Below are 20,522 nucleotides of genomic sequence, written 5' to 3'. Positions count from 1 at the left end.
GCGATGTCTGTGCTAGTAAAATGAAATGTTTGGAAACACTTACGATCTCAACATAAAACTCTTAAATTAAATGTATCAGAAAGCTGAGATTTCTTTTATTGGGAAACGAAGTAAAAACATTTAGACAAGAAACCAACCGCTGGCTTAGGCACGTTCTAAGAAGATCTCCTGCTTTGAATGGATTCTCATTAAAACTCTATCCAACCTCACAAAGCTGAAGGGAGCCTGCTGCCAGATTTACAAACCTGGGTCTGTAACTGCACAAAATCTCAGCGTGCCTTGTGCAAGGCTCGCTCTTTTTGCAGCTCAAGATACAGCAGCAAGATGACGGAATAAGCAAAAGTGGAGGAAAAATTTGCTTCTTCAGTATCGAAAAGTACTTTCTAGTCTGTTTGACCCTGAGAGTAAAATTGACTTCACTACATAGTTCTAAAATAGAATTAATGACAATAAAGATAAAATCCAGGGAATAGTGAGAGTTTTTTTTCCTGCAGAAGGGATGTTAGGTCAGCGTATTACCAGTATTTAGCGCTCCAAGTTCTGAAACCCCTGCCACTGAAGCAGAGAAAGTGATGGTGGGCTGCTGCTTGAGGTACGAAGTGAGAGGACGTTGAAATAGTACCAGTTCTGAAGTGGTATAGCTCATGATGACATTTGATTTATTTTTGCAGTTTTCTCAGGCTTGTAAATGTAAGTGATTAAACTGAACGTCCCACAAGGACAATTTCTCCTAAGTACTCCATACCCAAATTGTGAAACCCGAGGCAAGAAGATTACCCCATACGTGCTTAGAACCCACAGTAAACTATCAGGAGGCAGACAAGGGGTGAAATTTGTGTTCATATTGAGATCGCCTTTGTAACTACATTTAGCATCAATATGAATTTATTCTTTGCAAAACTTAAGCATTGTCATGTAAAATTTTCTTAGTTAATTGTAAGCAAACTGGGAACACGTTTCTCAATCAAAATTTATTGATCAGCTATTAAATGAGAACACTGTCCTAAAGGAGAGATGGAGAACATGGATTCATTAGGGACTGGTAAGACACTAGACACATCTAGAGATTAGAAAAACAACTGCAAATTTAATGGAAAAAGCCAGAACATTCCGTTGTGGAGTTTGCCTATCCACCTGTGTGACTGCGGCAATTAGTGGCCTGTCTGACTCCTTCTCTTCCAACTAGTTGTACTGACAACTTGTAAACAAAATTACAGCCCTTTTCACTCCAGCCAGCTAATAGCATCCTCTCTGAATGCAGTGTCCTTGGGATAAATATCTACAGGGGGAAATTAATGCAGGGCTAGTGGGATGCCTGAGAATGCAGGGAATGCTTGCTAGGCAGAGACTAGTCTACGGTCAGATTTGACCCAGGTTGTGAAGTTTCGGGGCTCCAGGAGAGGAGAGGCGTTCTGAGTCACAGGAAGGCGGGTGCACTGGAGAGAGATTGGAGGTGCAAACTATATCGAGGACCGGCAAGCTGCCCTTTCTGTCTATGTTTGGTGCAAGACACCATGCGAGACACTGTATGAAGCCCTTGGTCATGCCTTCAGGGAGTGGAAATCTAGAAAGGGAGTGAGTGCACATGCCATGGAATCTAGAAAGGGAGTGAATGTGTATGCCCTAGAATCTAGAAAAGGGGTGAATGTATAGGCCATGGAATCTAGAAAGAGGGTGAATGCATATGTGGTAGAATCTAGAAAGGAGGTGAATGTGTATGCCATGGAATCTAGAAAGAGGATGAATGCAAATGCCATGGAATCTAGAAAGGGGGAGAATACATATGTCATGGAATCTAGAAAGAGGTTGAATGCATATGCAGTAGAATCTAGAAGAGGGATGAATGTATATACCCTAGAGTCTAGAAAAGGGGTGAATGTATATTTCATGGAATCTAGAAAGGGGATAAGTACATAGGCCCAAAAAAGTGGCATATTCAGCAGTGCCACCTGCTCAAATTAGGCCAGTGTGCCAGTGAGCCAGGGCCTAGACTGCACAGTGACGGAGGTGTTGCCCCTATGGGCCGTCTCCGTCAAGTGCTCTGATGTGCTTCGTTGGAGGCCATGACAGAGACCGCCACCATGCAACACGCTGGCCTTGCTGTAGGCTGCTTTTAGGCAAGCTTGTATCTTTTCACACAGGCCCTTCTCTCTTACCAGCTAATGGGGAAACTTCATTTTTAGTCTCCGCATCAGGAGCAGTTTTCTGAGTTGTATATCGTCACACGGAGGCCGGTGTGTGCCCTTGCTCCAGCACGTAGTGAGACCCCATGGCATGTCTAATGGGCCCCTGCACTCTTAGCTCCAGTTTATGTTCTTACCCTAGTTTCTCTTTAGTCTCATCTTTATTATTTATTTTGCATCTACTTCTGAATTTTAAAAAGCCTTGTTATATTGCATATATCCTTGTAGATCACTTTAAATCCTTTTTTGGAACAAAGTACAGTATAAATAAAACAGTCCATCTCATAAGAATCATGCAATCAAAAAGTGAGCTAAACCATGCCACAGGAAGGATCAGAAAATGCTTCCCGAAGGACGAAAGATGAGGCACTGGAGGCGAGCTGTGACGTACGTTGGCTCAAGATAGGCAGGGATGGGGGTGGGGGAGCAGCCATGGGCAGGGGAGTGGGGGAGTCAGGCACTGCTGCTGTTAGGAGTGTGGGATGTATTACCAGGGAGCTGGGTCGCACAGTGTGGGAACTGCCCGACCCTCCTGGGTTCTGGAGGGACCCATCTAGACACCTATTTCAGTAACTCAAGTGCAAAGTTAAAAGGTCAGGAGTAAGGCATCTTGCAGAAGGCAAGGGAGAATGTGATGTTTGGAGGATGGTGACTGACATCGACTTCACCAGATGGTGCAGACATGGGTCTTGTGGGGCCACAGGTCATCCTCACCACGGCTCTGGGAGGGATGGTGCCCTTATTGCCCCCATTTTCCAGAATAACAGAGTGAGGCTCGGGAGTGCTAAGCAACGTGCCCAGAGTCACACGGTGAGAGCCAGAGCAGAATCAGAACCCAGGCGGCTGACTCTGGGATCCATGTGTGAGCCTGCTGGCTGCAGCTCTCCTGGTAAGAGCGAGGGTCCACTTATAGAGGTGACAAGAAGGGGGCAGGATGACACAGAGGCAGAGTCACTGGAAGGTCAGGCAGCCCTGGGTAAAAGAAATAGAATGTGAGTCTCATGTATACTTTTATGTTTTCTGGTAGCCACATTGAGAAACAGGTGAAATTAATTTTAATAATCTGTTTTATGTAATACATGTCCAAAATATTATCATTTCAAATGTAACCAATACAAAAATATTGATGAGATGTTTCACATTATTTTTTCCTATATTAAATCTTCGAAATCCAATGTGTAGTTTACGCATGCGGCACATCTCGTTCTGGACTGCCCACATTGCAGGTGCTCAGGAGCCACATGTGGCCGGTGGCCACTGTATTGGACAGTGCTGGCCTACAGTGTTGAGCATAGGAATTTCATGTTTAATATAATTAGTAACGATGAACCCCGTTATATGATTTGATCACAGAAATAGAATTTTTATGACTTTGTGTCTCCATTGGCAGTGTCACCCCCAAAATATCACTGAGTCCAGACATGATAGCAATAAAAAATGGATTGCTAGCATGACATATTCAGTACTAAGTTTGCAGCTTTCAAATTGGTGGGAAAATGTATATATAATTTCCTGTTGACTCACTTCCTGCTTTTAAAGTGCGAAATGAAGTATCTCCTTGCAGATCCAACCTTTGTAAACCTGGGAACAAATAGTGCCGCCTTCTCGGAATCATGCTCTGACAACTTCATGCCTGAAAACCTTATTCGAGTTTTCCCTATTTAAAGATAATCCGGGCATGATGACAAATTTCTGCTTTTGCATGTGGACAGTTTCTTGAGAAGAATGCAATAGATCATTTTGAAGAAGAGCATTCTTTTTTATTTTTCAATTTTATTTATTTATTTATTTTTAATTGCAGTAACGTTGGGTTGTAACATTACATAGCTTTTGGATGTCCATCATAATATATTTCGAATTCTGTGTAGATTACGTCATGTTCACCACCCAAAAACGAATTATAGTCTGTCCCCCGGCATTTGAGCCTGGGCACCCCTTTTGCCCTCCCCCCTCCCCCCTTCCCCTATGGTAACCACCAATCCAGTCTCTGTTGCTATGTGTTTGTTTGTCATCGTTTTTATCTTCTACTTATGAGTGAGATCATATGGTATTTGACTTTCTCCCTCTGACTTATTTCACTCAGCATAATACCCTCGAGGTCCATCCACGTTGTCACAAATGGCCGGACTTCATCGTTCCTTATGGCTGAGTAGTATTGCATTGTGTATAAGTACCACATCTTCTTTATCCATTCGTCCTTTGATGGGCACCCAGGTTGGAAGAAGAGCATACTTGAGGCGCTAGCATCCCGGAGAAAAAAGGTTCAGTCAGATAGATCACTACAGAATTGACTTCGAAGGGCACGTGGTCATCACACAATTTGGTAATGGCGCACTGCATCCCACACGGGCCTCGCCCACTTTATGTAACACTGAAGTTCACGGCGAAGTCTTACCAAGTCAGTTGCCTTGGTTGTGTGCCACTTCTTATCAACGTACTGTGTCTAAAGTGTCCTTGAATGACTTAGCTCTTTTATCGTATGCGTGTTTTGGAGTTAAGATTTAATTTCGTTTTTATGCAAAGTGCAAAATTTACTCACTGCAGATTCTTACTCACATTTTCCTGAATAAGAAATTTGTTTTCAGTTGATGCCTGGTCTGTAGCACACTCCTTGTCTGAGCTTCCTTGTAGATAGTTTGTTTTCATTATCACTCGTGCGTGGGAAGGGAATTTCGTTCTCCTTGTTCTGGTTTATTTTCCCTGGTGGGCAGGGCCTACTGTAAAAAAACCTAAACAAAACAAAACTGTGTTACAAAAAATATGCGTGGCTTCTCTCAAGTCTAATTGCCGAATCATATTTAACCACTAATTCAGTGCAGTTTTTGACAATCAGACATCAAGGGACAAAGAATATCGTGATTATTTAAAAAAAACCCAAACCTCAAAACTAGCAAACGGGGGAATGGTCCAGTGGTATAGTGGTTAAATTCGTGCCCTCGATTTTGGTGGCCCGGGGTTTGCGGGTTTGGATCCTGGGTTCGGACCTATGTACCCCTTATCACGCCATGCTGTGGCAGGCATCCTACATATGAAATGGAGGAAGATGGCATGGATGTTATCTTAGGGCCAGTCTTCCTCAGCAAAAAAAAAAAAAAAAAAACCACCAAAAAACCCCACACACAAAACCCAAAACAAAACTAATGAACAGGGCTGTGTGTCCTAATCTGTACCATTATAGATATCTGATTTGGGGTTGCCTCATTGTCAGTCTATCCAGGGACAAATGGAAAAGCAGGAATATCTGTCTTGTGTTTAGTGGGCTCCACTTCTTTCAAACATAGGCAACAAGGTGAATTTTCTAGCAGGGTCCTCTTTCGTCTAAAATGGAGCATTGGCCACCAGGTGAGATCCTTTCCCAGGGAACTGAAATTCTATTCTAAGGCCTACTGAACGTCCGTTCCATGCTGTACGCTGCATTCAACCTACCAGTTTCCCACGGGAGTACAAATTTAATTTAAAGTCTAAATTATATTTGAGAAGTCTGAAGCACGTTAAGACTTCTTAAATAATTCACTTGGGGTTACGTTCGGTGAATATGTGTAAATATGAGAACGTGCGAGGCAAGTGGTCTAAACACAGAACGAATCTGAGCCCACATTGATGGAAGCCACATGTGCTTAAAATCTTGGAGGAAAAACCGTGTCATCGCTGGCAACCAGATCCTCAGGCTGGCTGTGTGACTCGTACGGGAAGGTTAATGTCCAGTTGAGTTGCTTCTGTACTTGGTTCTTACCATTTGCCGCAGCATCAAGGAAGACCTTGGAGATGAACTGGTAAATGCAGGGTTGTCAGCTCAGGGGTGCAGCTCTCCGCTGTGGCAGAATGAAGGTGACAGAAACCGGACAGGGCTGTCTGCTGCAGCCCCAAATTCTCAGGTGGGTGCTTGCATGTCTGAAATGGCCAAAACGTGCTCTTGGAAACTGTTAAATTTAGTTAAACTTGGATTAGTAATGACAGCCGTGGAGGGTCTCTTTCCCTTCGGGCTGAACAACTTTCATACGCTGTTGGGGTGTGTGGGTGGATTCAGCCGCTTGACAAGTAACACCCAGTAGAGTCGCCTCGTAACGGAACCTAAGCGTTTCCCTCTTCCTCGTCATCTCTAAATTTACCCCTCTCCATCTCTGCAGCAGTGTCCCCTGTCCTTCCCGCACTGGCCTTGCAACCTTAAGTGTATGGACCTCACGGCTTTAAAATGCCAGTGTCAGCGATGTTTCTCCTGCCGTGGACACTCACAGGGGCTGGAAGAAACAAGCCAGCGAGTCTAATGAAATCAGGCTGCAGATCTGAAGCGATTTTGGAATCCCCTGCCCCTGTTTTCTGTGCTGTGTCTGGTTTTCATGGAAATTTGTGTCTGGGAATGAGGGGGAATGGGAGTGGATTTGCTGAGGGGCAGGTGCCTGCGTTCTTTGGCCCTGGCCATTGGGAGTCGGGTCCAGGGACCTCTGCGGACGGGAGGGAGGCTGAGGCCTTGGGAGATGCGAGGAGCATCATGCAATCTTTATAAGACAGTGGGGATTTTCACAGACTTCCTGATTTTTGAAAATTATTCATAAATCTGTCCTGGTCTAGGATTCTGAGGACAGAAAACATACTCCATGTACCGTCCGTGCTCCATAAATTACCCCTTGAGGTCATCACAAAGTTATTTCTATAGTCTGTGATGCTGGAGTATGTAACCTCTGAGACTACGAGTAAAGCCAGTCCATTCCTTTCTCTGGCTAGGGCATGGCCAGCACAGGTCAGGAAAACATGCAGGTCATGCATAGCTGTGTTGGAAATACAGGCCACCTCTCCAAAAGGTTGGGAATGTGTTATCGCGCAACCTAGATTAGGGAAGATTAAAGAAGAAGTGGCAATGAGGGTAAGAATTAGTCAGGTTTGCACTGGCAAAAGAAGCAAGGTGAAACACTATTTTTTAGTCTTTTCTCCCAGCAAGTGAAAATAAGAGTTGCATATCATATATTTGAGAAAGTTAAATGCATGCTTCTTTTTTGGAATAAGCAAGGTTTGTAATCCACTAAGGCAAGCAAAGATTGCTACGCTGAATCGTTCGTGTGTAGTGGAAAGCTGTCCTGAGAAATCTTTAGTTCACAGACATTTGAAGACAAGGTTGCTGTTTCCTGAGAATACGTACGATCGTCTGCTTCATTTGCGTTGGAGTATTAGCTCCTTTTGCTTTCCTTTTTTATCTTTTGGTATCTCTTTGGTTTTGTTTCTTGTGCTCGACACCTGCTGGGTTCTCAAACAAGAGGTAACTTATGTGAGTTGTTGGATAGAGAGTTTATAAAGGTAGACAACTCTTCAGTTTCCAGTGGAAATAGTTGTGGGCACATCGTCAACAGACTGGAATAAATGCAGACTTAGTATCTGTATGTGATTGAGGCATGGGTGCGAAACACATCAAGAAGCAACAATAATTTGTGGTGCAGTCACTCTTAGGCTTAAATTAATGTTTTTCAACCTTTTTTTCATGACCAATCCCCTTCAGGCATTTCTTCTTTAATCAACCCTCTCCCATATGAAAATTTAATACCACAGATGTCCTGTATATCTCTTGAGGAATTTTACATTACACATATGTATGTCTATCTACATTTAGGTCTATCTGTGCTTTATACATAAAAAGAGCAGACTCTTTTTCACCCTCCAAGAACCGATTTTAGCCTCCTTAGGAATGCATGGCTTAAATACACAATGCAGATACTTAACTTCCAAAAAGATTCTGTTTAAGGGAAAAGATGGCGGATGCTGGTACATGATCTTAGAAAGGACTGAAAGAGAGGAGGACGTAATAAAAAAAAGTCAGGACATTATGTTGGGGAATTCTGTTCGGCCAGTTTTACAGAGTGTGGGCTGAAAACTGATGGTGGTAAAAGCAACTGGCAATTGATAGCCCCCTTTGTGTTTGTGAAAGGGCTCCCTGAAACGTGGAAAATCACTGACCACATTCTTATCAGACTTTGGGTTACTAGACAAGACGGTCTGCAGAAACGCCCAAGTTGCAAAAGCAAGCCCCTGGGCAGGAGCAGCTCAGGCTTCTGCAGGCAGACTTTGCTCCATCGTCTTAGATGTAAAACTGCAGGTCGCGTGGCCGATTCGGTGCAGCTGGATCACATTGACTCTAATGTTTCCCCTCCAGTAAAAATGGAAATATATTAAAAAATAAACAACCAAAAGAGACATGCGGAGTTTAAACCAAAAATCAATCAGAAGAGAAAAACATTTGGGCCAGTGTCAAGAGAAACAAAACCGCGCCAGCACAAATTTTTATGAAAATGATCATTGAATAGTATTTCCATTAAAAGGCAACTGACTCAGAGACGGAGGGTGAGTGTTCTGTGAGGCAGAGTCTGGATAACCCGCCCACGCCCCGTAGCTGACAGGATCGGCTCTAACGCAGTTACTAGAAGAGACCCAGAGATCCTGAAAACTGGGAAAACCCAGATTTTTAGGAAGGGAGAGAAGTGTGTGCTGTGAAATCAGAGTGGTTTGGTAAGAATCTAATGTTGTTTTCTAGTTTCTCCTTGTCATCATCAGTCCTAACACATCCTCTGGTTCATAAAGTCAGTGACGGTATCACAGAGTTCATTATCTCCTAGGAAAAATCAATGGCAAATAATGTTACCATGAGTGCAGAAGGCACAAAGATTAAGTTCTTTCTTAATGCTTACCTCCAGCTCCCGGTGTAGGAAGTGTTATGATAATTTCTGGCGGTACGCTTCTTTCTGGAACATCACAAGGAAATTTGCTTCTATCTGAGGTAGGAGATCCAAGTGGGTATCCAGCCCTGAGCATCTCTGAGCTGTGAGGCACAGCCTTAGCTGCATCTTCTGCCCCTCCCTGTCGCCGTCTGTGCCGTGTATTGAGGACGCAAAAGGTGCATTTTCACCGGATTCTTTTTGTCTTTGCTGTCTGCGTTCTAAGAGTTGCTTGACTCCAAGCAAGGAACAGTTTGCTGTGGGAGCCCTCTCTGCTCAACCTGTCCCCTCTTTTTCTCCTTTCCAATTGCCTCTTTCTCATTTCTTACAGATAGACGTTAGTTTGTGTCAGTGGTGACCCACGGTCAGAATTTTGGAAACCAAGCAGGAGAATTGACCAACTGCTATGTCATGGTCACATGGAGCACAGATTTGGAAATTTACGAGTGCTCGCCCTTAAAAATCACTAAAAATACCTCTTAAACTATGACTGCTCTGGCAGTGGATGCCATAGTAGTGAAATCACATTGTCATTTGTTTTTTCTTTTTGGTAATAGTGTCAGATTAGATGACACACCACGAGGTGTGCCTGTAAAGTTATTTATATTAAATTTCTTTATATTACAAGCTATCTATTTGTTCTTCTGCAGGTCTTGCCGACACTGACTGATTCTGCTCTGCCTTTTCTGGGGTATTCCCTTTGAACTTAATAATTGGGTCTGTTGACTATAAAACAGTCCAGGAATTGAGAAAACGTTGATGATCTTAACCAACCAGGGTCAATGATGACATGAAGTCCGTGGGTGTACCCGGAAAAAGTAAATGTCAAATACCTTTTAGTTTCTTAGGCCATTTCAGAGTTGTTTCATTGCTTGGCTCCATTTTATTTAATATGAATTTTGCATGGCGTATTTTCCCCACAAATTTTTTAATAGATGTAAGCTGTACCATCTATTACATATATATGTGTATATATGTGTGTACATATATACATATAATCTATTACTATATATTATTATATTACATGTATTATACACATACAGATATTATATACATACATATATTACAATATTTACAATAATTCTATAAATATTGTGATAACCTTGTCACCAGAGCCTAGAATTCAGGAAAAGTTGTCTCTTCCTTAGACCACGTTCAAAGAATCTGAGGAGGACCCCAGTTGGACCAAATTTCACTGGACTGCCAACTGCTCAGGTAGAAAATGCCTGAGTTATAAGCTGATCTCCTTACACGGGGCTTCTGCAGACTGAGGCGCCTGTGGTCAGTGTCTGAGAAGGCTCCGGTGCGCTCAGAAACCACAGCCTACCAGTGGGACCTAGGGAAAGTGCTTTTATCCTTGGAAACTTGAAAATCCTCTTTAAGAAAATATCATTTTTCTTTTTAAAAGATTGGCACCTGAGCTAACATCTATTGCCAATCTTCTTTTTTTTTTTTCCTTCTTCTTCTCCCCAAAGCCCCATGGTACATAGTTGTATATTCTGGTTGTGCTATGTGGGATGCCACCTCGGCATAGTCTGATGAATGGTGCTAGGTCCGCGCCCAGGATCTGAACCAGTGAAACCCGGGGCCGCCGAAGCGGAGTGCATGAATTTAACCACTCGGCCATGGGGCCGGCCCCAGAAAATACCATTTTTAAAAGCAAAGATGTCTTCCCATCTTCTTGCAGCGTGTTGTAATAAACGGAAGCTTCTTTATAAGGGATTCGTCTCCTCAGTAAGAATATTGCTGCGCTGGCTTCCAGACCGAGTGCCACCCTCATCAGCGGAGCCACAGTTTTCACTGGAGTCCGAAAGCCAGTCACCGTCCCAGCTTTTTCACTCCTCTTGGTCTGCTTTGGCCTTAGCTCAGGCTGGCGTCTCTGACTCCACAGTGGATCCAGGGGTGCCATCCGGAGAGGGGAGAGAGTGGGGATGGAAAGAAAGACCCTTCAGGGAAGACGACCAAAACTCCACTAACATTTGTTGAGCTGGTGGGACGGAAAGGGCAAAGGGTGAGCAGAAGGGACTGTGTGCGGTTCAGCTGGTCCCTGGAGACCCCGGCTCTCCACATCCTTGGCAGTGGGAGGTTTCTGTGGGCACTTGGCTGTGAGTCACCCCAGCAGGGGACCGACGGAGAGTTTGTGACCCTGCCCCACACCACCAGCCAACACACTGCTCAAGCCATCATTTGTTGTTGTTTTCTCATATTTACTTAGAATCTCTCTGAACATGTGGACTTTACATAAACACCCAATTTGACTATCCCTTCTATTCATCAAAAATGGTACTGGGAAAATTTTCAAATGATCTTGCCTGCACTGAACATAGCAAGACACCGGTGCAGACCAATATATTCACGTTTGAGTCCAATCTTCTTTCGACCTTTTGAGTGTGTTCTTGTGGTTTGGGATATTTCAGGAGAGGACTGAATCGAAAGGGTTCTTTTGTTCTTCAGAACACCTGGATTTCTGTGTGTGGTCTGAAGACCTATTCCACCATAAGAAACCATTTTGCCTCTTAAATAAAAGAACCAAGGACTACCGTGTTCTTGGCTCCGGCACGCGTCAAGGTTAGAAGAAGGAAGAATTGCGTCCTCGCCCTGTCCCCCGCAGACCTGCGCCTCCACGGGCTGTAGGTGAGGTTCAAGGAGTGCATGTGGGCTCACCGGGTATGTCCAGAAAGATGTTTTTGTTCCCCCACTTCAGGTTTTAGTCCTGAGACTACCAATTAAACCATCCCATAAATCCTCCATTATAGGTAGTAAAACCTAATTTTAGATTTCCTGCTTGCTCCAGTGTCCTGCCTGGTTGCTACTAGCTGGCGAGAGGCTGGACCTGGGGAGCAGACGGTTCGTACTGCGCCACGTGTTAAAGCCTTTTTCTTACGTATTTGGGATTTGGTTTTCATTCTCTGACGGCTTTCATCTTGTTTCAAAAACTTCTGAAGATAGCTATTTAGAACTCTGTGGCTCACTTGGTTCCTTTTAGTGGACAACTTTGATGCAAAGAATAAGGGAAGGGGATATCGAGAAAGGAGTGGGTGAAATGAAGGAGGAAGGTGATGGCACCTCTGCCATCTTTGCTGAGAACACGAGGGGCTGTGTCCTCCAGGTGGTCCATACACTGTGATCTGTAACTCAGCCTCTTCCTCGTATTGGGAGCTTCACAGGCAAACACATACATGTTATGAATCTCTATTTGAATTAGGCTTTCCTGCCCCTCCTCTCTTCAGTGCCCTGATACCTTCCGCTAATGATGCTGAATGGTTTAGCGGGGCCGGAATGTGGGGCATTGGGAGGTGTGCTTTCTCATTGTCTTTCTCACAGTCACAAATCCAGTCGCTGGTTTCCTGATATTATTACAGTAACAACAACTCCCTTCTCATCCCTCGGACATTTGTGAAGGAGAATTTAGAAGGTCAGTGGGTGTAACGATGTTACAAGAATATTCTGGGTTTGAGGCAGCCAAACTTTATTACCTACCAAGGAAAGATGAAACCTATGGGAAGGTTATTATTATTTTTTGTTATTATTTTAATGTGGTCATAATGGTTTACAACATTGTGAAATTTCGCTTGTACATTATTATTTGTCAGTCACCATATGTATGAGCCCCTTTATCACTTATGCCCACCCCTAACCCCCTTCGCCCTGGTAACCACTAATCTGATCTCTTTGTCCATGTGTTTATTTATCTTCCACATATGAGTGAAATCATGTGTTTGTTTGTCTCCGTTGTCTGGCTTATTTCACTTAACATAATACCCTCAAGGCCCATCCATGTTGTTGCGAATGGGATGATTTTTTTCTTTCCTTATGGCTGTGTAGTATTCCATTGTATATGTATACCACATCTTCTTTATCCATTCATCTGTTGATGGGCACCTGGGTTGCTTCCACATCTTGGCTATGGTGAATAATGCTGCAATGAACATAGGGGTGCATAAGTCTCTGAATTGTTGATCTCAAGTTCTTTGGCTAAATACTCAGTAGTGGGATGGCTGGGTCATATGGTATTTCTATTTTTAATCTTTTGAGAAATCTCCATATTGTTTTCCATAGTGGCTGCACCAGTTTCCATTCCCACCAGCAGTGTATGAGGGCTCCCTTTTCTCCCTAACGTTTGTTGTTTTTTGTCTTGGTAATTATGGCCATTCTAACAGGTGTAAGGTGATATCTCATTGTAATTTTAACTTGCATTTCCTTAATAATTAGTGATGTTGAACATCTTTCACATGCCTGTTGGCCATCTGTATATCTTCTTTGGAAAAATATCTGTTCATATCCCCTGCCCCTTTTTTGATTGAGTTGTTTGTTTTTTTGTTGTTGAGTTGAATGAGTTCTTTATATATTTGGAGATTAACTCCTTGTCGGATATATGATTTGCAAATATTTTCTCCCAGTTGGTGGATTGTCTTTTTGTTTTGTTCCTGGTTTCCTTTGCCTTGCAGAAACTCTTTAGACTGATGTAGTCCTATTTGTTTATTTTTTCTTTTGTTTCCCTTGCCTAAGTAGACATGGTGTCCAAAAGATGCTTCTAAGACTGATGTTGAAGAGTGCACTGCCTATATTTTCTTCTAGAAGTTTCATGGTTTCAGGTCTTACCTTCAAGTCTCTGATCCATTTTGAGTTGATTTTTGTGCAGGGTGTAAGGGAATGGTCTACTTTCACTCTTTTGTGTGTGGCTGTCCAGTTTTCCCAACACCATTTATTGAAGAGACTGGGGAAGTTATTTTTCACTCTGGAGATTTGGCAGGGAGTAGTGTACCCCAAAAAACTCCTGGGAGAATTGGGGATATGTATGTATGTATAGATTTATTAGTTGTAATGGGGGTGGGGTGTGAGCCGAAATCTATACGAACAGTGTTAAAAGATTTAGAACGTCCAAGTGATGTGTCTAAGCATTTTGAACTGTCGAAGGTAGTATCTATAACACTTTGTTCATTGTGGAAATGTTAGAACATATAGATAAACAAAATTATTTCAATGAAATCTTTCCACTCTCAGACATTATAGCTGCTGACAATGACGCATTTGGTTCCAGAATATTGGTGATTATTTTATATATGCTTTTTTTCAAATGTGGATCATATCACATACACACTTTTATAACCTGTTTTTTTACTTAATAGCACATTGTAAATACCTGTCCATGTCAACGAATATGCTTAATGAAATATCTTTTTTCTGCCACATTATTTTAAGACTGTCTAGGATTCCATCACATGGCCCTATTGTGATGGATTCACCAGTCCTCTCTGCTGAGTATTGAGGTTGTTTCCAGTTTTCTTTATTATAAGCCAAGAGTTCTCAATCTTGGCTGCAGATTATAGACACCCAGGCCCTATCACAGACCAAGCAGGTCAGGCTGTCTTGGAGGAGAGGCCCAGGAATAGTATTGTCACCTACTCTTAGGGTTGAAAAATCACTGTAGTAAACCATGCTGTAGAATTTACCGAAGACTAGAGTACATTCCCTTTTTTTTTTTTTGGTGAGCAAGATTGGCCCTGAGCTAACATCTGTGGCCAATCTTCCTCGTCCCCCCCGCCCCAAAGCACCAGTGCATGGTTGCGTATCCTAGTTGTAAGTCCTTCTAGTTCTTCTATGTGGGACGCCGCCACAGCATGGCTTGATGAGTGGTGTGTAGGTGCACCCACAGCATCCAAACCAGTGAACTCCAGACCACCGAAGTGGAGCGTGCAAACTTAACCTAGGCAAACTATGCCACTGGACCGGCCCCTAGGATGTATTCCTACAAGTGGAATTGTGGGATCAAGGGTATATGTCTTTAATCTTTTGATCTATGCTACCAAATTGCCAGTCAGAACTTTTTTATTTTTTGCTGAGGAAGATTAGCCCTGAGCTAACATCTGTGCCAATCTTCCTCCACTTTATATCTCGGTTGCCACTACAGCATGGCTGACAGGTGGTGTATGTCCGTGCCCAGGATCCGAACCCATGAACCAGGTCCGCTCAAGCAGAGTGTGCGGAACTTAACCACTACATGGGGCTAGCTCCCCTTTTTTTAAAAAGTTAATTTGCACTTTAAGCTTTAAGGCTTTTAAAAGGTGAAGAATGAAAAAATTTGCACGTGGATTTGGGGAAGAGGTTTGTATAACACCAGATAACTACCACGGAGCTGTTTGGCTTTTTCTTAGTTTTTTTTTGTATTGTCACATGGCCTAAATAAACAAATGGGCGTGTTACTAAAATAATGAAGAGGAGGTATTGAGTGCCTCTTTCTCCCCATAGGGCTTTGGTCAGACCGCAGGGCGGATGCCACAGCCCCAGTGATGAGCATGTGACAGTCCTGCAGGACCAAGCTTTGTGCCTTGTCTAGACTCCTAGCCCATCCTCAGGAATCTGCGTGTCCATCCATTCTTTAGTTTATTCACTAGGAGGGTCCCTTACATATTTTATCACTTTTCTAATGCAATTATTATTTTTTCTCAAAATAATGCAAACACATGGTTTTAAAAGTCAAATAGTATTTCTGGGCGTGTAATGACTAACAGTAGTTCTCTGCCCTTCACCTTCCCAGAGGTAACTCCTCTCCTCTTAGCTGTTCTCCTGTCGTTGACCTCCATGTTTTTCAGTCTTGGGCTCATGCTGCTCCATCAGGAGTTTTCAATTTGGTCACTGTTGATTTTCTTAAGGAAGGTGAGACAGTTCAGCTCATGCCCCTCCATCCATCTCCTGTTCCTCCATCCTTCCATGTAGTTAAACAGCACTGTTGGTTAAGTTAATATTCACCTGTAACATTAGAAGAATGTAAATGTTACTTAGAGGTGAGCCATGTGGTGAGCTGTGATGACATTTTGTCTTTGTCCAGACTTAATAACTGGGATTTGAGTGTTGCCTTAGTTTTCCCGTGTATTTATCAATAAGACCCATCTGAATTCCTTAGCAGGACTGGCATCTCTTCTCAGGCTGGTGGGATGCATTTGGTGACCTCTCAGGTTTTTGGAGGGAGGGCGAGAGGGAGACCCTTGGGAGCCCCGTGTTCTCAGGCTCCAGCTGAGCTGGCTGCTTCCCGGCATGCTGTTGTCCCTGCATCTTCGTCCTCTGGCATGCTGGGGATGCTGGTGTGCTGGACTCGCGCCTCAGCCTCATCCCGTCAGCTTTCTTCCTGGCGTGGTCCCTCGTGATTTGCAAAGTGGTGCTTCATACCGTCCTGGTTTGCCTTTCATCTCTCTGAACGTTTTTAGGTTTTTCTCTTTATTCCTGGTGTCCTGGAGTTTCACGGCGATGTGCCTGGGGAGGGCTGCCTTCTTTTACTGCGTTGGGCGCTCAGGGAGCCCTTTCTCTCTAGAAGTTCATGCCTTTCAGTTGTGGCAAGTTTTCCCGTATTATTTCTTTGATAATTTTCCCTTACTTTTTTTCAAATGTGTGCTGCTCTTGGAACTCTTATTAATTAGGTGTCGAATCTCTTCCCTGATTTTTTATTTTTGGCATTTTTTTTAATGGATGCAGAATCTGTTCTTATCTCCGGCATCTTAAGGACAGTTTTTTTTTTTTAACTTTTTATTAAGATTATGATAGTTTACAACGTTGTGAAATTTCAGTTGTACATTATTGTCAGTCATGTTGTAGGTGCACCACTTGACCCTGTGTGCCCACCCCTCCAGCCCCCCTTTCCCCTGGTATCCACCAATCAGTTCTCTTTGTCTATGAAGGACAGTTCTTTTAAAGTTAAAATGTCTTTTCTGCTTCCTGGCATCTTTTTTTGGCTTTGTTTGTTTGTTTCCGTTTGTTGGTTTTGGGTCAGTCTCTCGCGTGGGAAGTTTTTCTCGTGGTCCTTGGATGCTTGCTCATGTTGAGAACGAGTCACTAGGTCTTAGCGTGTGCCCAGGTGGGGATGCTGGCTGGAGCGTGTGCCATGACAGAGCTGGGGGCCTGACTGTGGCATTGAGGAGCAGCAGCGGCCATCTCTGCAGCTCTTTCTTTGGGGCTGGTCGTTACCTCAGAGAGGAATCCTGCAGTCCTCGGCCATGGGGAGGGCAGTGGAGTGAGGGTGGGGCTGTCGGAGCCTGGTGCAGTGTTCTGAGGGTCAAGGAGAGAGAAGATCCTGGAGGAGTGTGTCTCACCATTCATTTAATTCTCCTATTCAATTCAGTGCCTCCTTCCCACACTCTGTAGAGCCTGGGGTCCCCAATGTCTCTGAGGAGGGGACCTCCAATTGCCTCCCGGTGCGTGGGTCAGTAATTACCTGGCTGCACTGGGTCAGAAAGGCGATGGTGGTGGAGGAGTGAGAGGCACTTGAATTGCTCCTTACACCGACTGTTATGCTCTCACATTTTCTGGCCCGTGCCGCGCCTCGCTCTCCCCTCCAGGTGCTGGGGGCACTCAGACATCTGAACTTCTCTGGGATTCCCTGGTGAGAATTGCCTTTCCCTGCACTGGCTCCCTCCTCTGTTGATGCCTTTATCAGCTGCCCCTCACTCATTTGCTTCTCGTCTTCCAGACTTCGTGGATCTCTCTCACAGGCTGTTGTCTGCTCTTTTTCTCTCTGTCTTGCTGGGTTTCTACTTCTTGTGATATTATTCTCGACGTAAGCTCGTGGGTTTAACCTGCCATTGTAAAAATGGGACTCGTTATGTTTTAGAGGTGACGTAGGTTGCACGTCTTCATGGATAAGGGCCACATTTCACCATGGATTACAATAGCTGTGAGTGGGAAGGGCTAGGTTCAGGCAAGCTGAATACACGATCCCGTAAAGCCAACATTTATAGGATGCTGATGGTGACAGACGTTACCTGTGTTAACTCATCAACCCTCACAACAACCCAGTGGGGGAAGACCTGTGATTCCCAACTCACAGAGGAGGGCCCTGAGGCTTGGGATCACTGAGTGACTCGCCCAAGGTCTCAGGGGGAGAAGTGGCTGAGCTGGACATTGGACCCAGGCTGGCTCATCTGGAGGCTGAGACTCGGACCACAGCACTGTCCTCAAGGAGGGAAGGGCTTTTCCCTGCAACCTCTAAGACCTCCACTGCCAATGCTGGGGAAAGCCTCCAGTTCCGCTTGGGTCTCTTCTCTCTGCAGAGTGCCGTGAGCCAAGCCCCCTTCTCCAGATCACCCCTCCCCTGCCTGGCCCAGCATTTCCACAGTGGTGTGTGACGTGTTCCATCCCTTACTGTTCAGACCTTTGTTTTCTCTGATAGCCAGGCAGTTGTGTTCATGGGTATGAACAGAATGAGAAGTCTCCTGGTCTGGAATCCACTCAGTTAACATTTCTCTGTCCTGAATGTCTTGCTTTCCTTATATAGATTCCAGAAGAGATAACTTCTGATGGCAAGTAGGAACTCCTGTTGGAACATACACATGTGTACACACATGCACACACAAACACACACACACACAACCTGTGAAGAGACACGATGTAAAATGGACAAATAACACCACACATTGAAAAAAGACCTGGAGAATACAAGACTGAGCACAAAGCAAGTCAATAAGGTACCACATGAGCTTGATAGTACAGTAAGTTGAAAACAATGGAATTATTTAAAGATCTTCTATCATTGTTAATTACACCAGTAATTAAAATCATTAATAATATTAACATAATGGTAGCTGCTCCTTCTTAGGTCCCTGTATACACTAGCACGTCGTCACAACAACCTTACAGAATGAAGGAAAAAAATTGAGGAAACTGAACTCAGAGATGTTAAGTCACTTTCTAAGGTCATTAGAAATTAATGTGCAGGGTCTGTGCCAATGTGCGAGTTCTTTCCATTACATGTGGTATCTTTCAAAGAATTGAGTCCAAATAAATGGAAAGACCATTTTGAACACTCAAATTTTGATCATAGGAAGAAATCCACATGGTTGTTTCTTAAGCTCTGAATGAAGTATTTCTTTATTCAGTCAAGTCCCATTTGCCAATTGGCAGGTAGGTCAGTTTCTTTTGTGAGCTTCAACAGAAAGGCGCACAGACGCACAATGACAAGCACATTCACATGAACACATAGATGTGCAGGTGCACCCTTCAGGACACTGTGAAGTCTGGGAAGGCAAGGAATCTGAGATGCCTTTTTGGCACTGACTAGCAAACAAAGAGAAGCTGGTGGCTGAGCAGAAGGATCTTCATCTAGATCTTAATTTAGAATAGATTGTCACTGGCAGGAGCAGCTTTGGACCCCCAATTTACCTCCTATTGCATAACGTTCCACAACATCTTTCCTCTCTGTGGGTTTATTTCCCTCCTCATTTAAAGGTTCTTGTAACTTAACAGTCAGTGACTCTTGTAGGTAAACTATAATGGGTGTTTACCTCTTTCCTTTTTGATAGTTTGTCTTATTACCTAATAAATAATTTTGAATAAACATTTGCTTCTTTCTAAGTGGGGAGATTACCCAGAATTGCCCACTCATCCCTCCAAACATGAGGTCCCAGTCATCCAAGTAGAACTCTTTCCCTTTACGCCGTTGGAACGGGAGAGGAACCTGTTGGATAACATCCTGTAGAATTGCAGCAATGGCCAAGGTGGGAGATGAGATATTGGATGGTTTACAGGAGCCAAAGTACATTCCTCCCTCGATAATCCCCTTTGAAATGAAAAAAAGATTTGCTAGAGTTTTTGTATTTCCAGCTTTCATCTGCTCCTCTCCCACAGGTGCTTCATTCCTTGGCTTCAGCAAATACCTTCAGGGAAAAGGAACCAGATGTCTCTTTAAAAAAAATATTTTTTAGTTGAGGAGCCCTTTGTTTAAATAAAATTGTACATAAAAGCCCAATAAGTAATGCCTCCCCCCGAAAGAGTGGAACTCTTTTGGTGGAAGCCAGTTCCCTTTTGCCCTTCCCTGTCCCACCACCCACACTGTACCCAGACCCCCTCGTCCATTGGAGGCCAGTATGAAAGCCACTAGCTGGTCTATTCTGTTCATTTCTTGTCTGAGAAAATAGACACCTGTAAGAGTCACTTGCCCAATATTGCAGAACTAGTGATGGGCAAAGCAGGGACCCCAGTCCAGTATCTTATTTCCTGCATCTCATTCCAGCTTTAGTCATGCTGGGGTCAACCACATTTGAACATATGTGGCAATAGCCAGAGGGGATCTCTGTCACCGTGACGCCAAATGTTTACAGCTCAGCTTTCAACTCTACAGTTGACCATACCTCAGTGCAGAAAGGTCACTGCAAAGTTGTGTGTCGTCATCTTGTATTTTATACCCAATAATTGTGCTTTAAAAATGTCACATTGAATTCTTTTGTAGTAATTTTTGAGTTTTAGAAATGAGAACTTTTCTTTTCCTTAAAGGAAGACAAGCTCGTGAAGTTTCCCTGGGATTTTTTTCATTTAATTACTCACTATTTATCTATTTATCTACTAATTTTCTTTTCTTTTGCTATCTCAGTGTAGTTTTTTTGTGTTTTTTTAAGTATGGCACATTTATTATAATTGATGAGCCAATATTGATACATCGTTATTAACTAAAGCCCATCATTTACATTAGGATTCACTGTTTGTGTTGTGTACTCTATGGGTTTTGACAAATGTAAAATGACATGTATGCACCTTTACAGTATCATACTGAATAGTTTCACTGCCCTAAAAATCCCCTGTGCTCCACCATTTCAATGCCACCCCATCCCCCTGAACTGATGGCAAACAGTGACCTGTTTACTGTCTCTGTAGTTTT

General features: G+C 43.6%; 1 protein-coding gene and 1 long non-coding RNA gene across 6 annotated transcripts in view; one reads left to right on the top strand and one right to left on the bottom strand.

Moving 5' to 3' along the window:
- Positions 1-20,522, top strand: part of ERG (ETS transcription factor ERG) — a 256,908-nt gene that overhangs the window by 5,999 nt on the left and 230,387 nt on the right. The window lies entirely within an intron of this gene.
- Positions 922-8,836, bottom strand: LOC123278246 (uncharacterized). Of its 2 annotated transcripts, XR_011495292.1 has the most exons (4): positions 7,318-8,836; positions 5,917-6,074; positions 4,740-4,912; positions 922-3,155 (listed from the first exon to the last, which is right to left on the bottom strand). It is a non-coding gene; the product is annotated as an uncharacterized lncRNA (long non-coding RNA). The 2 variants fall into 2 exon arrangements; XR_011495291.1 differs by having other exon boundaries at positions 5,917-8,835.

Source organism: Equus asinus, chromosome 18, assembly GCF_041296235.1.
Source record: "Equus asinus isolate D_3611 breed Donkey chromosome 18, EquAss-T2T_v2, whole genome shotgun sequence".
NCBI classification, from domain to species: Eukaryota; Metazoa; Chordata; class Mammalia; order Perissodactyla; family Equidae; genus Equus; species Equus asinus.
Note: the sequence above shows the minus strand (reverse complement) of the source record. Positions and strands in the feature narration are given on the sequence as shown.